This window comes from Anser brachyrhynchus (genome assembly GCF_964034855.1).
Source record: "Anser brachyrhynchus genome assembly, chromosome: 7".
NCBI lineage: Eukaryota > Metazoa > Chordata > Aves > Anseriformes > Anatidae > Anser > Anser brachyrhynchus.
In genome coordinates this window covers 29,829,754-29,852,406 of record NC_137701.1, presented here as the reverse complement: position 1 = coordinate 29,852,406, position 22,653 = coordinate 29,829,754, and the positions used below count along the sequence as shown (strand labels likewise).

General features: G+C 38.9%; 1 long non-coding RNA gene across 3 annotated transcripts in view; it reads left to right on the top strand.

Annotated features, from left to right (window-relative positions):
• The window catches only part of LOC308198433, a 211,888-nt gene that overhangs the window by 6,354 nt on the left and 182,881 nt on the right, over positions 1 to 22,653 (top strand). The gene's annotated exons all lie outside the window — the stretch shown is intronic.

Here is a 22,653-nt window from a genome sequence, read left to right as displayed (position 1 = left end):
AGATCATGGGACGTGGCATGAGTGGTTAGGCTGCAGGAAGTTCATAGGCAGCTGAGTGGGACCATTGCTGTGACAGAAATTGTGGCATTGCAAGAGGAGGAAAAAAAATCTGGTGTCCTGTAGGGGCGTGATTGATTGAAGGTGACTTGTATATATATGAAAAGTCCCAGCCTAGAAGAACAAGGCAATAGGAGTTAAGTTTATCTGTGCCTTACCTTTATTTTCTGTATGGTGACATTCTCTTTTATCAGGCTTGTGGTGGTGTATTGCTGCATATTTTTCCATACAGTCAGGCTGCTTCTGCCTGAATGTAATATATTGATATATATAAACTCCCTTGGTGTGCATGTATTTTTTATAGCGTTTGAGATGAGCAGCTCCCTACTGCTTTTTAGTGACTGCCTTGCTAAGCTGAAGCAGGACATAAGCACCAAATTGATGTTCTGCTTCTCTTTCTGGAACGAGCGGTGTTGTGGAGGAGTTTATCTGTCAACCTTGGTGTGGCCAGGCCCTCTGTGTTCTAGGTTTGTGAGGCTATGATCTGGTTGAAATTCATACTGTGTTGAACTTTTGCAATGGAATTTGATTAAAAGATTTTATTATTTTTTTTTCTGTACTCCCCTTCTAGTTCTCTCAGTCTTCTACCTGACACTGTTTCCCAAAGCTTTTGTATGAAATCAGAAACAAAAATAATACTGGTAAAGTAAGCAGAGAGCTCCTAAATGGTATGTCAGATAAGTCATCAAGCCAAATAAATAAAATAAATATATTGCTGTGATTTGATTTGTACTACAGTGTTTTGTTTTTTTTTTTCCTTTTTGACTGAGAAAGTTAAATTCTAAATCCTGCTCTTTAGGCTTTTTATTATGAGCTATTTCTATTGAGAAAATTCATTTTAAGGCATAGTACTATGCATATATCTGTCAGTTCTGCCTAGGAACTTCTGAATTTTACCCAATTTCAACTAAATTTTACAGGGATAAAAATATCAGAGCCAGTGTAGTGTATGGGTTTTTTTGGGGGGATGGTATGTGGTTGTGTGTTTTTCTGTGTTTCTTTTTTTATGAAACTAGTCAATGAAGAAAACTGGAGAGGATAGGAGTCCATGCTTCCCTGCAGACAAAAGTTGTGAGGGGAACTCAGCTCTGGGATTAGACACCAGGGAATCCCCATTCCTGAAATCCAGACTCTTTTGTGTCCCAGGACAGTTTCTGTAGGGGTGAGATGGGAGTTAGAGTAAGGATTTGGGCTAGGGAAAATATTGAATGGGTTTAAGGTTTAAAATAATAGACTTGTTTTTTCAGAAGCTTTGTATCTGGAGCAAGGCTCTGTTGTGCAGACATGGACACCTCCCTAGCCATCAGCACCCTCACCCCTCCCCTCCAGGGGAAGGAGGGTGCCAAGCATTAGATCTAACAAGGTGTGAATCACCACATTACAGAGATGACTACCTATTTGCTCTAGCTATACACCAAAGCTGAGAAAAAGACACCTGTCTCTGGGGTTTCCTGTTGGCTAGCTGAGAACTGCACCATGAACTCAGCTCATGACTGTTGTGGGACTCTTGGGCACGACACCTTCCACAATTCATAATATAGAAAATGAGAAGCCTAAGTATTGTCACAGTTCTGCCACAGTTTTGTATCTGGCCCTTAAAATCTAGATATTTCTCCACATGCGTGTAACTTCTTTGATTAAAAACAAACAAAAAACCAACCTGACAGCCCTTTTGTACTAAAAGGCAGGATGTGAGCCTCCCCTTCACTAACATTTGAGAGTGAGCAAAGCTTTAGCAGCAGATCTTCAAGACCTGAAGGCACTTGTTAAATCCTGAGGTGGTTTTGCTACATAGCACAATGAGGATATTTGGAAGTAATGCAACATGAAGATTAATGTGAGGAGAAGAGTAGAATTAGTCATCCCTTCTGGTCCATGCAGTAATAATATATTTTTTTTTGCAGTTTTTGATGAAGAATGTTCTCTTACATCAGTCTAGACAATGCAGTTTCTTTTTGTGTTCTCTGTCCTGTTTACTTAATTAGCAAGAATTTCATGTTTCCTGTGCATATATGTGGAGTCAATTGTTTCACTTGGACATTGCAGAGTGTTCCCTGCAGTTTTCTGTTATTTGTCCCCATTGGATTGAACACAAGCAAACACTGAATGAGTAGACTTCAATGGCTTAGGGGCATTCAAGCTAAAATTAACCTTTAGCTGTGCCTTGAGGTAGGGAATGATGTGTATCATATCTCATGAAAGGTGGGCATTGGCCATGCAGGATAGCTGAGATTTGCTCTTGCTGACCTTTCTAGATTCTTAATGGCCTGTGACCTCCAGCCAAAGTGGCAAAAGATTGTACTTTATAACTACCCTTTGATTTATTCTTTTAATTGAAGTTCTTATAGTACTGCCTCTGTCTCCTCATATGGTACTTTCCCATCTGGTGTCTGATGTAGCTGCACCGCATGCTTCAGGTCTCTTTGTTCTTTATGTAACATCTTTGTTGAGAGCTATTTAATGCAGCTGTTTGCTGTTATCTTGAAAATTCACTCATTTCTACTATTTTCATATGGGCAGGGCACTTCAGTCCTTGAGATAGAAGAGGTAAAACTTTTTTTGGGGGAAGGGTACTCTAATACTTTTTTCTTTGTAGCTCATAAAACACCTTCTGAAATTTAAGGCACTTGAATGAGGGGCAATAACACTTAATTCACATCTTCTGTAGCTTGTCCTGTAGCCAATAACCAGGGGCATTCATGATGACTCCTGTGTAGAGACAGAAAGTGCTTATCCAGATGATTTGCACAGGGGAACTTGACTTTGTTAATTACAGCACTAATGCTGTCAAATTATTTCAATGACAAAAGAGGAGGGAGGGCAGAAGAGGACTTTATAGTAAAGCAGCTCATGAGTATGGGAGACTTTATGCTGTTTAATCAATGTCATCTTGGCTTATCGACTAGGACTGAAATGTCTAGAGCTGGACATTGGATTTGACAGAGTCTGAGCAGAGGCTGTAACCCCTCAGCTCTGCAGAGAATGACTTCCTGTGCATCTCTACCAGGAGGTCAGATTCTTTCTGATCATCTACACTGGCCTTCTGCTTTTTCATATGGCATCCTGGGATCTAGGGCTTCAGTGAAGCCAGGGACCAGGAGCATTCAATGTTTGTTTAAAGTCAGCTAAGCCACCTTGCTGCTGTCTTGGGCAGTTATGGAACACAGCTGTGCAAATGACTAATTTCTCAGTTTAACTGGAAGTCTAAGAACAAAATTCCAAAACTGTATTATTTTCTGTAAATTAAAATTTTAAAGAGGATAGGTAATCCTTAAACTCTCTTTTACCTGTTAATGAAGCATCAACTTTGAAAACCAAAAACATATTAAGTTGGGGTTTTCTAAGATGTTCTGGGAGAAGTTCCAAAGCAAGGAATGTCTCCAGACATTCTATATCTGAATGTACAGTGTGAAATGAATGATTTGCCTTGTAATGATGGGGGTAGTGATGTCAGTCACCTACGATGGTTTAATAAAAGTAAAACTACTTCTGATTTTTTGATTAACTAGTTTGTTTTTGGGACAGGAGTCCATTTGCTTGACTGAAGGCAGTAAAGTTAATTTCAGCCTTGTCCCTCACCAGACATCTAGGATTTCAGTTGGCATAGACTCCTCTTCTTAGTCAAAGGTTCTTCACCACTTATGCTGCTCTGGAAGAGCTGAAGCTTACTTGAAATGCTGTTGAGAGGAAAGATCAGTGAGAGGTGATGCTCACAAGTTAGTGTTTGAGATGCTAAGTTCCATGTGGCAAATTTGCAAGGCTAATCTCTGTGGAAGGAAAGTGGCAGCTGATCTGACTCCAGAGTGTATCTAGAGAGATGAAGAGGTTAACCTGCCTGTCCAAGGTAATTGCTTGTAGCTGAGATGTGTGAACACTGCCCTTAGCATATTGAGTGTGACAGGCTGGCTCATGGTATATGGACTTTATCTGTGTGGCTGTACACAACGTGCTCTTTAGAGAGCAGGCTCTGAAAACATCCTTAATGGTACTTGCTGTCTTATGCTACTGTGTTGAAATCTACTTTTGCACGTGTTGAGGTATCAGTTCTGGGAAGGCTCACTGAGGATGCTGCAAGCTCCAGTGCTAGAAATTAAAGGGTTTGCTTGTGTGCTTGAGCACTCTCGTTGGCATGCTGCCTGCTTCTGACAACCAGCAAAGCAGGGACATCCTCCCCAGCAGATCAGATCTAAATCCCAGATATTCAGATTGATTTCCAGCACAGGCTGTGCTGTGTATAAATCCAGGATCAAAGAGGCTAATCACTGTTAATCACTGCTAATCAGTGTGATGGGGTCTGTAGACCTTTGCAGCCCAGCTTACTGGCTGGGGGGACAAAATGTCAGTAGGTGCTAAATCATTAACAGTTGCTGTTGAATTCAAGTGACTGCTGGTGTTGAATTTAAGTGACTAGTGTTGCAGTCATACACCGCTAAAGAATGACACTTTCCAGAGCTCCAGCATCACCGTATATTTTTCCCAGCATGACTGTGCTTCAGGCTGAGGAAGTATTAATCTGCTTGAGCATATGAGTTCTTCAGCTAAGTTTTCTCCTTCCAAACACCCTGCTGGGTGTAGTATTGGTTTTTTTATTATTAATATATATATAACTTTTTTTTAAACTTCATCATGGCTTAGGCTCCTGCAGTCTGGCACTTACAATCTGACATTTACACTCAGCTCTTTGACTTTAAGGAAAGCCAACACTGGATCTCAAACCTTATTATCTGTCCTTATAGTTTACTCTTAGATACTCTTAGATAGCTGTGGAATTTGGGAAGCTTTCTGGTAGGCTACTGTGTAATTCATGCTTATATTCACAATGCACAGGTCTGATTGTCTTTCCTTTTTCTTCTTTCTAATTTACAAATAGCATTTCAAAATAGCAATGAAATGTGGCAGGTCGCACAGTTGGGAAGAATTATGTCCCCTTACTGGTAGTTAATGTACCCTGAGCTTTTGGCTTTGGTGCCTCATAATGCCACATGAGGCATGCAGTAACTGCCCAGAAACACATTTGTTAGCTGTCATGTCACTGCTTAATTATATCTTCTGTTTCAGTGCATCACGTGTAAGTCTGCTAAATGTTCTATGTGAATCCAAACCTGATTTATTGTCTCAAAAGTACACTGGAGAATAACAGGGAAACAAACAAAAAAAGCTTCCTTTAATGTGTTTTCCTGTCTGCAGAGCTCCAATTTAGTGTAACTTTGTTAATCTTGAATCAGTAAACAATATTGCATGCAGTGTGTAGCTTTAATTTAGGCAGATTGCTTACTTACGTGCTTGTTCTCAGGTGTACTGTGAAAATGAGGCTTGCTTGCTTTCTTTGCTGGATCATATCAGGAGTTGAAAATACAGTGGGTGTGTTGCTAGATCCTCTACCACTGTAATTCAAAACAGTTTCAAAGCCATGACAGTACTGCTGATTTATTCTAGCCAGTGTTCAGATTTTTATGCTATTGATGGTGGGAAACTATTAAAAATCCATTCTGAGACTGCAGCTTTTTCCTTGTAAGTCCCCATACTAAGGGGATAGGGGGGAGGAGATGTCACCATAGTGAGATTGGTTTGTGCTGGAGGTGTTGTTTTGTATTCTTCTCAATAAATTATTTTATTCTTCAGTTGGTGGCAGCATACCACCAAGTCTTATTTCAGTGCTTTTTCTCAGAGATGAGATCTAGTGAGTGTTTGACTGGAATCTATAAGCGTTTGGCAGCTGCTGAACTGCTGCTCCCTGCATTACAGGACTTAGGGCAAAGTAGCATCACAGCATTTGGGGTGTGACTGTTTCCTCTGTCCTGTGACACAGAAGTGTTCACCTGTTGTTTACCAGTGAATATCATGCCATTTTCCATTACCTATCCAGATACTTGTAGGACCACTAGAAGAAGGCTGGTAAGCCTCATGAAGAGTTTTGAAGTGAGTCGATTGTATAGACCTTTAATAGAGATTTTCATCATGTTTCTGCTAGCTGAATCCTGTCTCTTCATCTTTCTACTTGTGTGATCTAACACAGGTAAATGGGTGTTAGGTCTGGAACTTTGCAAAGAAATTGGAGCTCTGAAAGAAGCTTGTGGGGGTGGGCACAATACAACTTACAAATTCATCATAAAGGATGACAATATGCTTAAACCTGAGGAATTAGGTTTGTGAAAAGCAGATTGGTAATTTTGGTAGAAATTATCTATGTAGCTCCTGGTTAATGTTTTGGTAAGATACTTGGGAACTAGCTGAGGCAAAGCAGAACAGAGTTACTTTCAGTGCAGACAAATGACAGAAAAGTTACAGAGGTCCTGTCCCATTCTCCTGGACGTTTTAGTATCTTGGAGTACTGACTATTTTAAGTCTTTAGGTTATAAAGTAGGAAAGGCAGGAAGGAAGGTAGTCTCACATGTTTATGCTAGATCTGTTATTAAGTCTTAACGTGTCTTTCAAATTCATCTTAGGCTGCAGAAGACTGAGCACTGAGAGAAAATGCCTTGCTGTTTTTGTTTGTGGGTTCAAGCACAGGCTTTCTGGTTACTTTAACTGTTCTTTGAAGCTCAAAGTGGATGAGATGGTGTTTGTAACCAAGTCAGCCGTGAAGTGGGTTGTATATCCCATGAAACTGGGTAGTCACACTAACCTCAGAGTTAGCATGGAAGAAATCAAGAGTCAGTAGTCCCTCCTGGGGTGGGTGTGGTGTGGGGAAGTGAAGAAATGAAGCTACGATTGATCTGGAAGCTATGTGGGGTGAATGCATGCCTTTAGAGAAGAGAACTGGAAGCTGTACACAGTGTGAAAGGGAAGTCAGCAGAGAGGTTCACTGATAGTAGGGGCACAGGCAAGCCAACAAGATAATTCCTTTGACCACAAATGAAGCCTTACTTCTGTTGAAATCAGTAGACATTTTACAATAGCTCAGTTAAACCAGAATTTTATCCCACATCTCATGGTTATCAGTGGACCTAACAGGAGCTAGAGGAGATAACAAAGGTCAGAAATATGCTTTTAAATATCCTCTTTGAATGGGATAAAACTGACGATGCCAGATATTGCAGTTGCTTACAACTAAGGCTGAAAATGTAAGATTATGATTGCACAGGCTCTTTTTAGAAGAGAGATCAAATGTCTTTAAAGTACTTTTATGCACATAACAAGGTTATAAGGCTTCTTTTTTTTCTTCCTTTCATCATGGTTGCTTACCACAGGCATTTCCCTTTTTATACTTCATAGTATAAAACTTGGTGCAGCTGCATTGTTGTTAACCTTAGCAAAAGATGAACCAGGCAAGATTTGCATAACTGCAGTTGCTTATCTTTCTTTGTGCTGTTTTCTCACTATGCCCAGCAGGTATGGGTGGAATTCATCATTTACAGTGATTTTATATAATCCATGAAACCAAGAAATTTCATTATAGGAGGAAGTGGCTGAAGTCTGTTATTCTGTACTTTTTGCGACTGAGACTTTTCAAAGATAATGCTTGTGAGATTTTTATAATGAGGATGCCTAGGCTTGTTTATATATATGTGTATATATATATATGAAAAAATTAGGTGATGCCCTTTATCTTGTAAATTATCATATTCAATTTCAGCCTTTGCAGTAAGGAGTGAAACTCCATATAACTATTTAAAGATAGCCTGTTGCTGCAAATTAGCTCCCTTGAAAATTTAGGACAACTGATGAAACCAGGGTCTCCTCATCTTTGGGATTTTAAAAGCTTTTATGAGTAGATGGTTAATTGGGAAGAGAAGATCTAAAACGATTACTGCACTATGTCAGCTGATGAAGTCAGCTGTCTCTGATGCAGACCTTTGCTGGTAAGTTCTATGTAGGCACCCAGAAGTTCCAGCTGTTTTGGTGGGGCTTCAGTTTGGAGATTTGTCCCTCTTGGTTTATCTTAACAGAAGTCTTGTTCTGTGTTCTAGCAGTTTTGACAATCTAACATGAGCACCTGTAATGTGGTAAATTAAGGCCACAAAGCTTTTGATACTCTTAAGTATTAGTGTTTGAGCATGTTGAAGTGAAGATCCTTGATTTGTGTGTCTCAGATGAGTTCTATTAAACTGTTAACATAATGTTGCCTAGATTAATTCCACTTAAGGTAGTAGAGGTTTTCTGGTGGCAAGATGAAGTTCACTGGATGCAAAAAAATGTTGATAAATTATTGTCCATGTAATTAGGGAATGCCACGACTTGATTTCTTACTTAAAGTGGGCATACAAGAAAGCAGGAGAGAGGGGCTTTTTGTCAGAGAGCGTAGTGATAGGACAAGGGGTAACAGCTTTAAAATAAGAAGGTAGATTTAGATTAGGTATTAGGGAGAAGCTCTTTACTATGAGGGTAGTGAAACACTGGAACAGGTTGCCCAGAGAAGCTGTGGATACCCCATCCCTGGGAGAGTTCAAGGGAAGGTTGTATGGGGTTTGAGCAACCTGGTCTAGTGGAAGGTGTCCCTGCCCATGGCAGGGGGGTTGGAACTACATCATCTTTAAGGTCCTTTCCAACCCAAACCATTCTGTGATTGTTCAGAAGGCCTCTTGTAGTCCTAAAATCTGCACCTCCATCAACCTCTGGTCAATCTGTTTTGAGACAGTCAGTTTAAACCCTTGTTGTCTATAAATAAAAGGTTACAGAAACTTTTTTTGTGTAATTCTCTTATTTTTGGTGTATGTTAGACAAAGAGGGACTTTGCCTACAGTGTCTTCTCCCTGAAGGACTCTGTTGGAGGATCTTTTCTGGATGACTTTGCCATAGCCTGTTGGAGCATTCACCATCAACTGTATAAATCTGAAGTTGAAGCTCATGAGGAAACATGCAGTGAATTCAGCCATCCAATGAAGGGAAACAAGGTGTTTTCCAGAAGGAATACTCCATCTGATTCTTACTTGGAGGAGACAAACTACCTTTAGTGCGTGGTCAGGTCTTGCTCACTGCTGAAAAAAAAAGTAGATTTAAAACCAGACCACACAAACGTTTTGTCCCCTTCTCCACCTTAGCGTGGAGAAAAACCACTTAGTGGTTTTTCTTAGGCAAGTTTTTTTTTTTTTTTAAACATCTTGGAGAGTAAAGAGAATGAGTATGGACACTGTTGGCAATAAAACTTAACTCTGAAGATCTAAAGTAGAATTTTGGGTTATTTATATTCCCCCTTGATTTAGGACATTTACAAAACATAGATGTCTCTGGTGCTCCACATGGGAATTCATTCAACTTTTGTTGCTTGGAGACTCCACTATCTATTGACTTTCTCTTTAGGGGTATGTTGACTGAGAGATATTTTTAGATTTAAGAAGCTTTTTAATCCCTTATCTTCTCAGCATAAGAACACAGGCAAAACTGCAACAGCTCAGCACTGTCTCTGAGTTCTGATGGGGGTGTTTTGCAGTCTTAGTTGGACTATAATGAAGTTTGCTAGGGAAGGGCTGGATTAATCCAGTCCTATGAGAGACCTTTTTCACAAGTAAATCTAGCTGTGTGAGCAAATTTTAAATAACCGGGTAGAGTTGCCCGTCTCTGAACACAGGATTAATTTCTATGCCAGCTTGATTCATGTGAGATATAAAAAACATAAGTGTAGGAAACGTACAGGAAATTTGTCATAATTCACCTTGACATAAGTGATGGGGAATTTGAATGGATAAGTGAAGCCTTTGAGGGCATGGGCCCTAGTTATTAAATCAAGCCTTTCTATGAATATAAGATTTCATGAAGCTGAGCTTGCAAATCATAGCCTTTGTATTCAGGATCGCTGTGTGGCAGGAGTTGATATTATTTTTGTGAACATTCGTTTGGGTCTGAGATGGCTTGTCCTTTCAGCCAAACTCATTTGTATCTTTTCATTTGCTCTGCATTGAGTATACAGGTAAATTGAATTTTTATTTTCTAGTATTTGGACAGCTTCTTTCTCTCACTGCTTTCCAAAATGTCTCCTAAACATACATGTTTAGGAGTGTGTTTAATATCAAGAGTGTGCTAATTTCAAAATAGAAGCTATCACTGGTATAATCCCTTTTTAGCTGTCAAGTTGCTGTTCCCATGCAGTAACAAAAATCTGTGCAGAAACAATGTATTTTGATTAATTTTTAGATGACCTGCTAAACTTTTGATAGACAGCAAATCGTTAGAATGATCCTGCCTCCAATATCACCTCCACAGGGTGTTTATTTTTCATGTGGAAGTTCTGGATAAGGAAGATTTTTGCAGAGATCAGAATGAGTTTGCAAAAGATTGCATGGGAGACTTGCTTCTAAGTGCAGAATCTTGTTTCTGCAAGAACTTATTGTGTCACAGTTGCTTATTCAATTATATCTCAGATCCATTTGCTTTACAGTCTTGTGCCTGATATCTTTAACTGCTTTAAGTGATAGAAATAGGATCGGTTAGCTACAGCTTAGGTTTCTGGCTATTAACATATTTGCTGTGTCACTTGTTAATATAGGAAGCTTGTTCTGTCTATGCTGTGTACTTCTACAGATGATATACATGCTTTCTTTCCTTTTGAATTATTCATGTTACTATTGCAATGCACGATGCTGCTTTTCCAATTCCAAATCATACTAGGAATGGTGCTTTCTCAAATTTCTGTGCATTGAAAAAAATGGCTTATGGACAATGAATTATTAATCCTGTAACTGGTATGTATTGATTTTGTAATTGATTGTGATGGATAATATAGAAGTGGTAGGGAAAAGTAGCCAAGTCCATTACTTGAGGACAAAAATCAGATGAAGCTTAGCCCATTGATAACTGGATGTCTAGCCTAAATTAGTGTGCAACACTGCCTATGGTCTTTGAAGAGTAATTGGTCCACACAAAAGCTTTTTTTTTTTTTTTTTCATTTGCTTCCAGTTTTTGTCAGTAGAGGATATCCAGATGCTTAGTTTAGGTGGACACCTAAACTTCAGAGAGTTAACTGAGATAAGATTTTGGAAGCACATTTCCTAATTACTTTCAGTGGTTTTCTATAGTCTGTTTGATCAACTTTTTGCAGACTCCACAACACCTGATTTTTTTTTTTTTCCCCCCTTTGGGATGAAAATTCAGCCACCAACTGGAGTGTTACTTTGATTTCATTCATCTTAGTTCAATATGACTGATGTAAACAGTATTCTGCTGAGGTACTTCGGAGCTTTAGTGGCTGCGTTGATTTATATCAGCTGCAAATCTGGCCCAGTGGCTGTGACCCAGCTATTGATAAAATCTAGAAGCTCAACTAATGCAAAGAAATGGATTTTTTAATATACATTTCTATTTGAAGGGTGGTCCATAGAGTCATTGTTTGACTCTGAGTTGTAATCATATTCATGTTGTTGAGATGATATACTATGCCCAGGGTTGCGATGCATCATGAAAACTGCATTGTGTTGGATACAAATAAAATCTGCAGTTGAATAGGACTCTTTATTTCACCGTTGTCTATCAAAATTTCTATTACTGGCTCAGTCATTCATTAGCAAAAATACAAAGCATGCATTTTGAGTTCTCTACAGGACTATTATGCAGGCCTTCTGAGGTACTGCTGTTGTTTTTAACTGGACAGCATTTTTAATTTTTTTAAATTCTTTTTGAAGTGAAAACAACATCTTGGGTCATCCTCCAGTGGTCTATTCATGATACAGGATGTGGAGTGACTCGTAAAAGAGTAAGGTTACACTCAGATCCAGCAGCTGCAAATTTTATTTCTTAAACTCTGCTCCTGACTTAACACCTCTTAAGCAAGATGCACAGACTTCCGTGCTATCGCCAAATAGCAGAGAAACCTGGATATAAAAATCCCTCAGAAAACTGCAGCTTCTGTTTTCTTGAGTAAAAACATCTCCTCCTATCTGAGGCTATTTTTGGCAGACAGTATGCTTTTGGATAGTCTGATATATATATATATATAATAGGGATTTCTTTGATATGATTGGGATCTGTGTGCGGAGATGTCTATTGCTATTTCTTGAGAGTAGGTTGTCTGACCCATGGGTATTTGGGGAAATGTAATCAAGACTATCAATAAAGATCGGTTAACACCTACATTTCTAAAATATGTGGAAGCATTGCTTATTAAAAGCATGAAGAGAATGAAACATCCAGCCATAGTGAAGGCAGAAGGAAAAGAAAGCATGTTACTCTAGTTAAATTTTTACTGTCTTCCATATTTGCAAATCAAAAACATCAAGTGACAAATTGATGCAGCTGTACCTTCTTCCAAGAGAAGTAGTATGGTTAGAGGGTTCAGCTTGGTCATACCCATATTCAAAACATTAACAGACTCTACTTCAAAGTTAGATGTGGGCTAGCTGGAAAAGCATCCACTTTCTTGAAGTAAAAGCTCCTCAATACTTAAGAAAAATATTTGCATGCAGGAGTGAAAATAAACTTGTGTGATGTTTTTGTCCAAACCTCGAAGGGGATTCTTTCTCCACTTTGATAAAGGCTGATTTGTGGAAAAGCCCAATTTTCTGAGTATTTGTAGGTGATGTCAAAGTCTTATTTTTGATTTAGATCTGAAACATGAAATTGGGCCTCTTCCATGAATGATATTGATGGGTTTGGTAGAAATATGTCTCTGGAGGCGCTGGGGAGCAGGAGGGGAAAAAGTAAATTTGGGAATCTGCTGGGGGTGGAGTTTTTTTTCTTTTTAAGCATTAGGTACATAAGTTGATATCTTAAGAACTGTACCACAGATTTCCTGTTTTTGTTCAAGTGATACTTTTTAAGTGAAATTAGAGCTTATACAGGGCATACAGCTGGTGGTTGGGGTGAGGACTCTTGCTCACTGTCAAAATTCACAGGTTTTCAATACAAAAATCTTGTTTATGTGACATTTTCATGGTTTAAGTTCAATTAAAAGAAAAAAAAAAGACCAGTGATTAGAGAGAATGGGATGGAAGTTGTCTGGATATAGAAATACAATTCTTAGAAAGGTAGCTTGAGAGGGGAAAAAAAAGTTAATTTGAAAAATAAGTTTCCTAGGGTTTAGTCCTGGAGCTATTAAACATGACAATGCACAATTATGAATAGAATGGCTTACCACATTGTATTGTATTCTGAGCTCTGCTAGAAGCCTTTTAATGCTGCATTAAGAGAAATGTATGGTGTTTCTAAATGAGCAATACAAATCTATTTCACATACTTGACCCTAATGTCACAGAACATGACAGGAACACCAGATTTGTATGCTTACTAGCTGTGAGCAACACCATCTCTGGTGTTTATCTGTATATAGCTTGGTGAGTCCTATTGTTTGTTTTCACTGCTCTGCATTGCCGTCATATAATTCTTCTTGTCAGTAATAATCACAAATGTGTTTACTTAAATGAAATACGGGCAATGAATGTGGTTTATTTCAGCCTAAAGGAGCCCTCATAAATAAGCACCTGTGAGAAATAATAAACCTGTTGATATCAATACATATTTTTTTGCCAATGATTCTTAAGCTTTTAATGGTATGTCTTTTAAAACAGTGAGGAAACAAAAGTTCATGGTAATTCCTATTTGACAGTGACTATGCTAACACATACACTGTACATTTTTTCCTAAATACCTTCCTATAAATAATGAGCCAAAACTGAATTTAATGCAGTAAGTATAGATTTTATTATTTATTGTATAGATATTATTATTTTATTATTATTGTGCAACTTAGACAGGATTTGTGGTCAGCCAAGCACCTTACTCTTCCTTGCTCTTGCTCATGCAATGCAGCTGGGAAGAAGCAATCTATTATACTTCATTAATCCTTTTAATATCAGTTGTCTGCATTATTTGCTCTTTACATTGTGGTTACAATTAATATTTAACTTCCGTTATGCAAAGTCCACTTATCTGTATTAAATTCTATTTTCTAGGCTTCAGCATCAAAGTACTATTGGGACAGCATTTGGAACCCAGTATCTCTTATGATAATGTTGAGGCAAATTCATGAATTGTTTCTTATTCCTTCATCAAAGTAATTGATGGAGATGGAGAACAAGAAGCATCATTCCTATCCTGTTTTCTTCTTTCGTAAACCATTACCCATTACAATATGACTTCTAATTTCTAACCAATTTTCTACTCAGCTTTCTGTTTCTCTGTGCAGCTTAATTCTGTTGGTACATTTGACTGCAAGCAAAATGGAAGGTTTTTTCTTTTCGTATGTGCTTGGCTGCAACTATTTGAAGTATAGTAGTTGTAAATCTTAATGCAGGTTTGAAGACATTTAATGACATACGTGTTAAGGCAGAGCTCAAATAATATTAATGGCAACATGGAGTGCTTAATTTCCATTCTAAGCATGGTAGAGTGGTGTCTTACTCTGAGGTGAGCTCCCTAGTTGCATGTCAAGTACCAGACTCAATTTTGGGCAGGCACTATTTCTTAAAGAGCTCATCTTGAGTACCAGGAACTCCACCCCATACTACTACTGGAATGATTCCTGCGTTGGATATATATATATATATATATATATATATATATCTCCATATATATACGGATATATATATTGGATATATATATACTGAAACACCCCAGAGGTCACTGGGACTCTTCCTTCTCACTTTGGAGAGAATACTGGATCAATGGTGATTTCAGCTCCATGAGAATTTATATTTAATTTTCCTAGTCACTCATGGACTAGTTGTCTACAAAGTTTATGGACAGGCCTAATATAGCTGAGCAAAGACTTCTTAAATTTAATTTTACTTTTCCCTGGAAATAAAACACAGATTCTAGTTGACTGAAAAAAAATGTCTTTTAAACTATCAGAGCTTTGCCAAAGTGCTTCAAACTTAAGTTCAGTGTTTTTTAAATGCATTACTCAGCCTCCTCATAAATGTCTAAGTTCAGTTCTGGTCCTGTTCTAGTTCTGAAACCAAACTAACATTTCTGAGAAGTCTGAACAGGACATTTAAGTTGCTTTACATGAAATACCTGATGGAAACAATGCTCTTATCTTTGCAGAAATACTAGGGAACCATGAAAGGAGGGGAAAAAATCCATGTCTTCCCTTTACCATTTGTCACTTGGATCATGCTTTTCTACTAACAGTTTATGATTTAGAAAGATTGTGATGATTTTTTTCTATGCAATGAAAATGGGGATTTGAATGGAGGCAGAATCAGTAATTGGGGCTATAATATTAGTTCTGTTTTTGTATGGAGAAATATGGAACAAAAGTAGGTGTTTGGGAAAAAAATCCTGAAGAAATTCCTCAAGATGAGAAATTGGATGCTTTGGGTGTAAAGGCCTGATTCCAATGAAGTCAGCAGCAGCTTTGGTGTTATAGTGTGAAATATCAGAAAGATTAAAAAAGGAGCAACAAATTGTAGTAGCTTTGAACTCTTGGGAAGTTGTCTGGGAGTGGAAAGTGGGGGGAGGGGGGGAGGGTTGTTGCACAGAATAGCAGGGGAAAGAAAGGAAGCAGGTGTCCACAATGCTGTCATCAAAAAGACAGTGATTGATAAGGAGGCAAGAAACACAGCAGTGAGCAAACTGGAGCTGCTGTTTGCTGAGCGCAGCCCAGGGTTGTGGCTGACGGGGGTTCTGAGGCTGTCCCAAATTGGTCATTCCCCAGAGGAAACCTGAGCTGATCTTTAAAATTAAAAAGAGGCCAAAACAGTTATTAAAAGTGGAACTTTGCAAAGTCAGCTCCAGCCTGCTGTCTTAAGTTTCCCTTTTGTCAGCAGAAGTTGTAGAGAGGCAGCTTGGCAGCCCACCTGTGTGTGTTCTTAGTGTTATTAAATATCAACCCTGGGACACACTGAGTAGAAGTTAAGGGGTTTTTTTTTTTTGTATATATAATTTCTAGCATATTTCTTAAAGGATCAATTCCCACAAGATTCACAAGGCATGTACAGGGAACAGGATCAGTTAACCCTGGGGGGAATTGGCATCTCTCCTGTGGCTGATCCAAGTATAGTTATGCTGCAGGTTTTAAAGTAATATTGTCCTGACAGTGTTTGAGTTAGTGGCTTCCAGAAAGAAACGCATTCATACAAATAGAAAGCCACTGTTATGGGTATGGTCTTTTTCCTTAAATACAAGAGAATAAGCTATACTGGAATCCTTTGCCTCCAGAAGTATGTGAGCACATCTTTGTGTTTTATCAGTTTAACTGTGTTGTCTTGGAAATAAATGAAATTTCAGGGAAAATGTCTTATTGCACAAACTGCTTGTATTACATTCATAAAGTAGACCCTCAGCTGGTATAAACTAGGAATTATTCTATTTTTGTCAACCATAACTTTTCTGGACAACAATCTGAATTGAGTCTATCCTGATTACTCCTTTCCCTGAGCACATCGTCTAAGCAAGTGCCAGTTTCTTGTTATATCATAAGCAAAAGAAAAGTTTACATTAGTCTTATTGCAATCTATCAGAGTCTTTCTTAAGTGGTACTTGTATTAGCACTAGTAAAAAACAAATACTAGAAACTTAGATCAAGGCACGTAATTAAAAGCATTTATTACACGTGGAGGAGGGAAGGCATGTCAGCTAAGGAAGTTATACTTCATTGGTGGTGATCAATTGCAGCTGACATTGCATGACTTACCTTGTGGTTTGGCTCAGTGAACTTCTTAGCAGGTGTTGTTTCTGGCCTTTCTTCTAGTGTTTGGTATAGACTACTGTTGAGGGTGGGAAACAAATATGTGTAGAAGTACTCTGTTCAAGTACGATATAAACCTCTATGTTATAAAATGAAAAACAAAACTGAACCCATTTGCTTTCCAGTTTTACCAGCTGCAACCTGGTGAACTGATTTCTTTAGGTGAAGGTGTCTACAAATCATGCAACTTGCTGTCCTCTGAGCTTTTAACAATGAAGTTTAAGACCTAAGAGACCAACCTATGATTTCAAGTTATCTAATGACTTTCTAACTAGTGGAAATGCAAAGTCAATACCAGAATGTGAGTCAAAGGACCTAAATTCTGAGTCTCCCTGAGGAAGTTCATATCTACTGATTCTACAGCAGTGGAGCAATTGTGGTGTGGGGTTTTTTGTTTGTTTGTTTTGTTTTGTTTGTTTGTTTGTTTAAGAATAGGATCCCTAAATAACTAGTAAGTGGAACAGACCACTTATTGTGAATACCATTTCAACAGGTGATAGCTTAATGATTTATTTCAAATGTATTACGCGTGACTCTCCTGTGTTATAGAGCACAGGTTGAAATCTGCCATGACACAGGAAATGTAGAGCTCTGTGTTCTTTCCTGGGGCTTAGACAGTTAGGTGAATTCAAGCTGGACTCAAGCTGTTTCTTTTATCTTTTTTTTTTTTTTCCAAAGAGTGAAAGCTGCTTTTCTAAGGAAAGCATCAGATAATACAGATTTCACAGTTTACTCGTGTGCTTCAGAAACTTGTACTTTAATCAGACCTGTAGACTTGGGAAAAATTTGTCATGCCTAGGAGAAGAAAGGAGGCCACTTGCAGCACTCTGTTCTTCCACCTCCTCTGTGTAATGTCATTAGACTGATTTGTTACCTTGGAACAAGGGGACAGTGAGTTGTGCAGCTTGAGGAATTTCTCTAGACCCATGGTCAAGCTGGCAAAGAGGATGAGCAGGCTGAGCAGGTTTTGTTTGATCACTTTCAGGATAGGGTTTTGAGCCAGTGCACACCTGCTTGCAAACTCTTGCAAAAGAGATTGTAACTCTTCCCCTGCTGTTCTGACATGGAAATATAGTCTGAGCTCTTGTCTGCTTGTGTATGGGATGTGGATTTGTACTTGCAATTCAAGCAAGAATGCAAATTGGGTCCTACAACTTAGTGGTACCTCGGTCCACCTTCATATGAGCATTGATTCTGACAGAAATAATGATCTTAAACCAAAGTTTTGCTCCTCTGTGTGCATGTGAAAACTGAGGAGGAAATGGATTTATTCTGGCTCCGTGAGAGTAGAGTTTGTCTTGGTGTAACTGTATTTCTCTTTTGAATTAGAGTTTTAGGCAGTTCTATAGAAATGCACTCTTACATTCTAAATAGTCAGTCATTCAGAATTTGTCACATTTTCTGATGTGTTGTTATGTCCATGTCCAGTGGTTACCTTTAATAGAAAGCAATCCTTCCATACTGGGATTTCTTACATAGGTAGTACACGAGAGATAAACCAAGAAAGAATTTTCAGGTGAATAGAAGATACTGAGGAGCGTTTAGGTCACCTTGTAGTTTTTCAGTTCCCTGTTACTTAAAACCCCACATCAGGCCAGGGCTTTAAAAATTATAACTTGGGAAAGGGAAGAAATCAGAACGAAGATATTTCAGCTGTTGACCTCTTCCTTCCAGTCATGTTTCTGATCCTGCTGTCCCCTTGGATTTGTGTTTTTGCCAGTGTTTCACTATTGTGCCAGCACTGAGGGAAGGCATTGCTAGCAGGGGCCAACCAGCTGCACTTGAAGCGCATTGCTGCACACCCTGTGCTACTCATGCTCGCCTTACAGACTGCAAACAGCAGAGGTGTGTCAGATGCCTTGGCTGCAGTCAGACACCTTTGTCTGGAGAGTGCTCTGTGTAGCTTTAGTCTGTCTGCTTGTTGCTCCCCATGAGACTATCAACTGTAGGCAAAAAGCACACCTGTATCCACAGATTCCGCTGCTTTTAGTCATTGAAGAGGCAGAGGTGACTTTGCAGAAAACATTGAGAAGTCATTCAGAGGGTCCCTTTGCAGCCCTACCTTAATTGCCTCCTTCAGTTCAAAGCATCTTTCTTTCTTTTACCTTGCTGTGCAGGTGAATCTCTTACTGCATTATTTAGTACCTCAAGAGTGGGCACTGTGACTTGAAATGCTCTGAAACCTCCAAGCTAACTTCTCCTTGGATTATTTAAAGAAAATAGTAATTTCTTTGCAGTTCTGAGTGACCAGGACAGACTTCTGTGCAGATGTAGGATTGGCAAAAAAGTACTATAGGCATAGACACCAATGCTTTCCCAAGGATAAAAAGGGGGTGTTCAACTTAATGAACAACAAAGTTAAATCCTCTTCCTCTCACCTTGATTGTGATTCATTCCTACACCTTGCCCCATCCTGGGTACTCCCAGTAGGACCACATAAACAACTCCTCCTTGTCAGTTCTAAGCCTATTCAGTTCTTGGCTTAGTCTGTGAGTTACTATGTAAGGTACTAGTGTCAGTGTTGAGTTACAACGAGGTGAGAGACCGTGCAAGTCACTTGTGCACATGCTAACAGCTTGGGGTATTAGAAATGTTATTTGATGAAGTTTTAGGTCCTACAATGCAAACCATCAATGTTCTCCTCTCTGCTGGAGGAGCCGCCTATATTTCCTAGTGAATATCACGTGGATTTCAGTTTCTCTTTCCTGGAAAGCCTTTGCTGGAAATGTAAGGAGCTTCTTGTTAGATTTCATTCATATCTTATTTCCAGATGAGCTGGCAACCCATGAGAAGAATCTTCGATACAATACTCATCAAATCAAAAAAGTCATCAAATAAGATGGGAACAGAGCTGAGGAAAAAAAAGTTTAAGTCAATTCAGTTTAACTTAATTTAAATGAAAAATGTCTTTTTTGCTCTTAAGGTGTGGGTACTTTGAAGATCCTTTTATTTGATAACAAATTGGAGAGTGTGCATTTCTGTTATTGATCTCTGAATGTAATTAAAGTGTTCAGCTATGTGTCATGAGCTTAATGGCTGTGAATGTTTTTCTTGCATTGCAAGTAACTTGTCCCTGACTTTGCAATGAGAACATCCTAATTTACATTGGAAGCTCCCAGAAATTTCAAATTGCATAGATTTGATGGGACATAAATACTGGTAGTCTCCATAGTATCTGGGATTGATTATTTTTAGCTTTCATTTATTTTGCAGACAGAAAAATCTACTCAGTTTTAACCAGGTGAGAGAATCCTTCTGGCACTAGATGTGAATATCTGTACATGGCACTGAAAAGAACAACAGTCACATAGTTTATTGATTAGAACTTGTGCATGGGTTTTTACAGAACTTTGAGGAAATTTTGTGGTGATGTATCTTCCAATATACTATGAATTCAAAGAATACAAAATTGAAATCTGAGTTTGGGGAAGGGGAAGGATGCTTTTTGTTGGAAATCATATGAAATTTTTATTTTTACCACAGCTTAACGTTTTTCACATAATCTTACTGCAGATCTGAGCAGTTATAATAATCACACACAAGTGAAGAATGATATGCCCAGGATAAACATTCAGGCAATTCTTATCTGGCACATTATTACTATTCAAACATGTGCTAAACTTTCATACACTTCTCAACATAGCTTATCATTAAGGGAGTTCTGCTTTTTCTATAGAGGTCTTTATTTTTCCATGCATTCTGTACAAGGTTTTGGAACATAATTTGGTGCCCAGTTCTTGTTACCCTTCACTGAGTGGCCAAGGGGTACTCGAGTTTTGTGGGTATAGTTTTACTTTTGGATCCCTGTCTCTCCTTTACTAAGGGCTAGCTATGTTATCTGTCTTGTGCTGAAGGACCTTCAAATGAAAATCTTTTCCCCAAAGACCACTGTCTTCCTATGATTTTTTTTTTTAATTGCAGTTAAATTTAATTGTAATTAAAGATGTCTTACTGCACTCTTAAATATGAAAATCAACAACCATAGTCAAGAGCAATTGTGGCAGTACTAAAATGACTGGCCTGCTCTCAGAGGCCATTATCCGAACTTATCTGTGAGCTGCATATTCTCCTTCAGCATGCCTTGTATATGGCTTTTTCTTAGCTAAGAAGATATGGAAAGCAATATTGTGCCACGAGATGCTCCTGAAACCATTTATGGAATCTCGAAACCAGTACTTCAGCAGATCGGGTGTTATTGTTCACAGCAGTCTGATCAAATGAAGTCAGTAAATTCAGTACTGGATATAGATTCCCTCAGAGCTTGAGAATCAGGTTCCCCCAACTCAGTGGAATCCTATAAAATCAGTGACGTAGAAATAGGTATATTTATGTTCTATATTCATTTGTTTTAGATTTGAATGGCATCTACAGTATTATAAAAAGAATGAAACTGAAAATAGTGGAAATGCAAATGCAAGTATAGTTACAGCTATAGGTCTTCAAGAAATTTATCCTTGAAAATGAATTAAATTCATTTTCAATACAGTGAGGAAAAACAACTTCATTTCAAAACTCATTGTTTTGTTTATTAACACTGTCTTGTTTGTCTTGTTTTAGGGCAGGTAGAGCTACTAAATTTTCCTGCTGTTCTGATTATTTCCTTCATAAGATGTGACTTTAGGAGTACCCAGCCTGTTAATTCATTCCTGAAGAAAATAGGGATCCCAGGTTTGCATGCAGCTGATTCCTGTTCTCCTTCCTGCCAACCATGAATCTTCACATTCAGAAGCAGTTTCTTTGCAACTCAGTCCATATAGACCAGGAAAATACTAGGTGCCAAAGGCGGAAAACAATCTTATACCAGGCAGAGTGCAAAGAGAAGGCAACAGTCTCACCCTAGAAGCAGTTACCTTAATTTTTAATTCTGAGGATGTCTTGTTTTAAAAATATTGTTGCAGAAACAATTTAGAAGTAGCAGTTGAAGTTATCAAAAAGAAAAAGGCACAAAGCCATTGAACCTGCTAGAAGTTGAAAAAGAAACTTCAAGAAAACTTGCTAAAGAACATTCAAACTCATAGCAGCAAATTTATTTTCCTGGTTATAATTTGTGTACGTGTCATGCTTTCATGCCACTTAACATGTTTAAGAGTCTTCCCTTTTGTTCAGTAGGTGAAAGATTTAAAAATAAATACAGTGAGTAGGAGAAGCGGGAGTGGTAACATGCAGGGTTCAGCTCTTATCAGTCACGTTGATTAGGTAAACAATACAAACTGGGATGCAGCAGTAAGGGTCTGCTGTTTATACTTTCACAGTTTCTGTTTTAGTCAGAGTTGACTTTTTAGTTGCATGACTGAGGGAGAGAGAAACTACTATAGGAAATACGTAAAATGGCATTCAGGGGTGACTTCCCTGCTCTTAGCGTGTGAAGTGGAGCAAGGGCAAGGAACTCTATTTAATAGCATCTGAGCAGAGAGGCTTCCCAAGATGGGGCAAGGGGGGGGAGGGGAGGGGTGTTGAGTGATGCTAAAATTGCCTGCTTTGCCTTGCTGATAGGGAAATGCACATTGCTTCTGAATTTATGGTGCTCAATCCAGACACTGGTCCATTGTGGTGGTTTTACTCAGGTGGGCAGCCGAGCTTCACCACAACCACTCTCTCACTCCCCCTCCTCAAAGAGGAATGGGGAGAAAATACGATGAAAAGGGCTCAAGAGTTAAGGACAGGGAAATCATGCAGTAATTATCATGATGGGCAAAACAGACTCAGTACAGGGAGATAGTAAGATTTATTGCTTATTACTAACAAGCTAGAGAAGTGAGAAACAAAGGAAAGAAACCAAAAGCACCTTGCCCTCATCCACCCTTTTCCACCTCCTCCCCCCAAGCGGCACAGGGGAACGGGGGAATGGGGGTTATGGTCAGTCTATAGCGCTTCTTCGCCGCCGCTCCTTCTCGGTCACTCTCATCCCCTGTGCTGTGGGGTCCCTCCCACGGGATGCAGTCCTTGCTGAACTGATCCGGCGTGGGCTGCCCACAGGCAGCAGCTCTTCAAGAACTGCTCCAGATATGGGTCCGTACCACGGGGTCCATCCCTCAGGA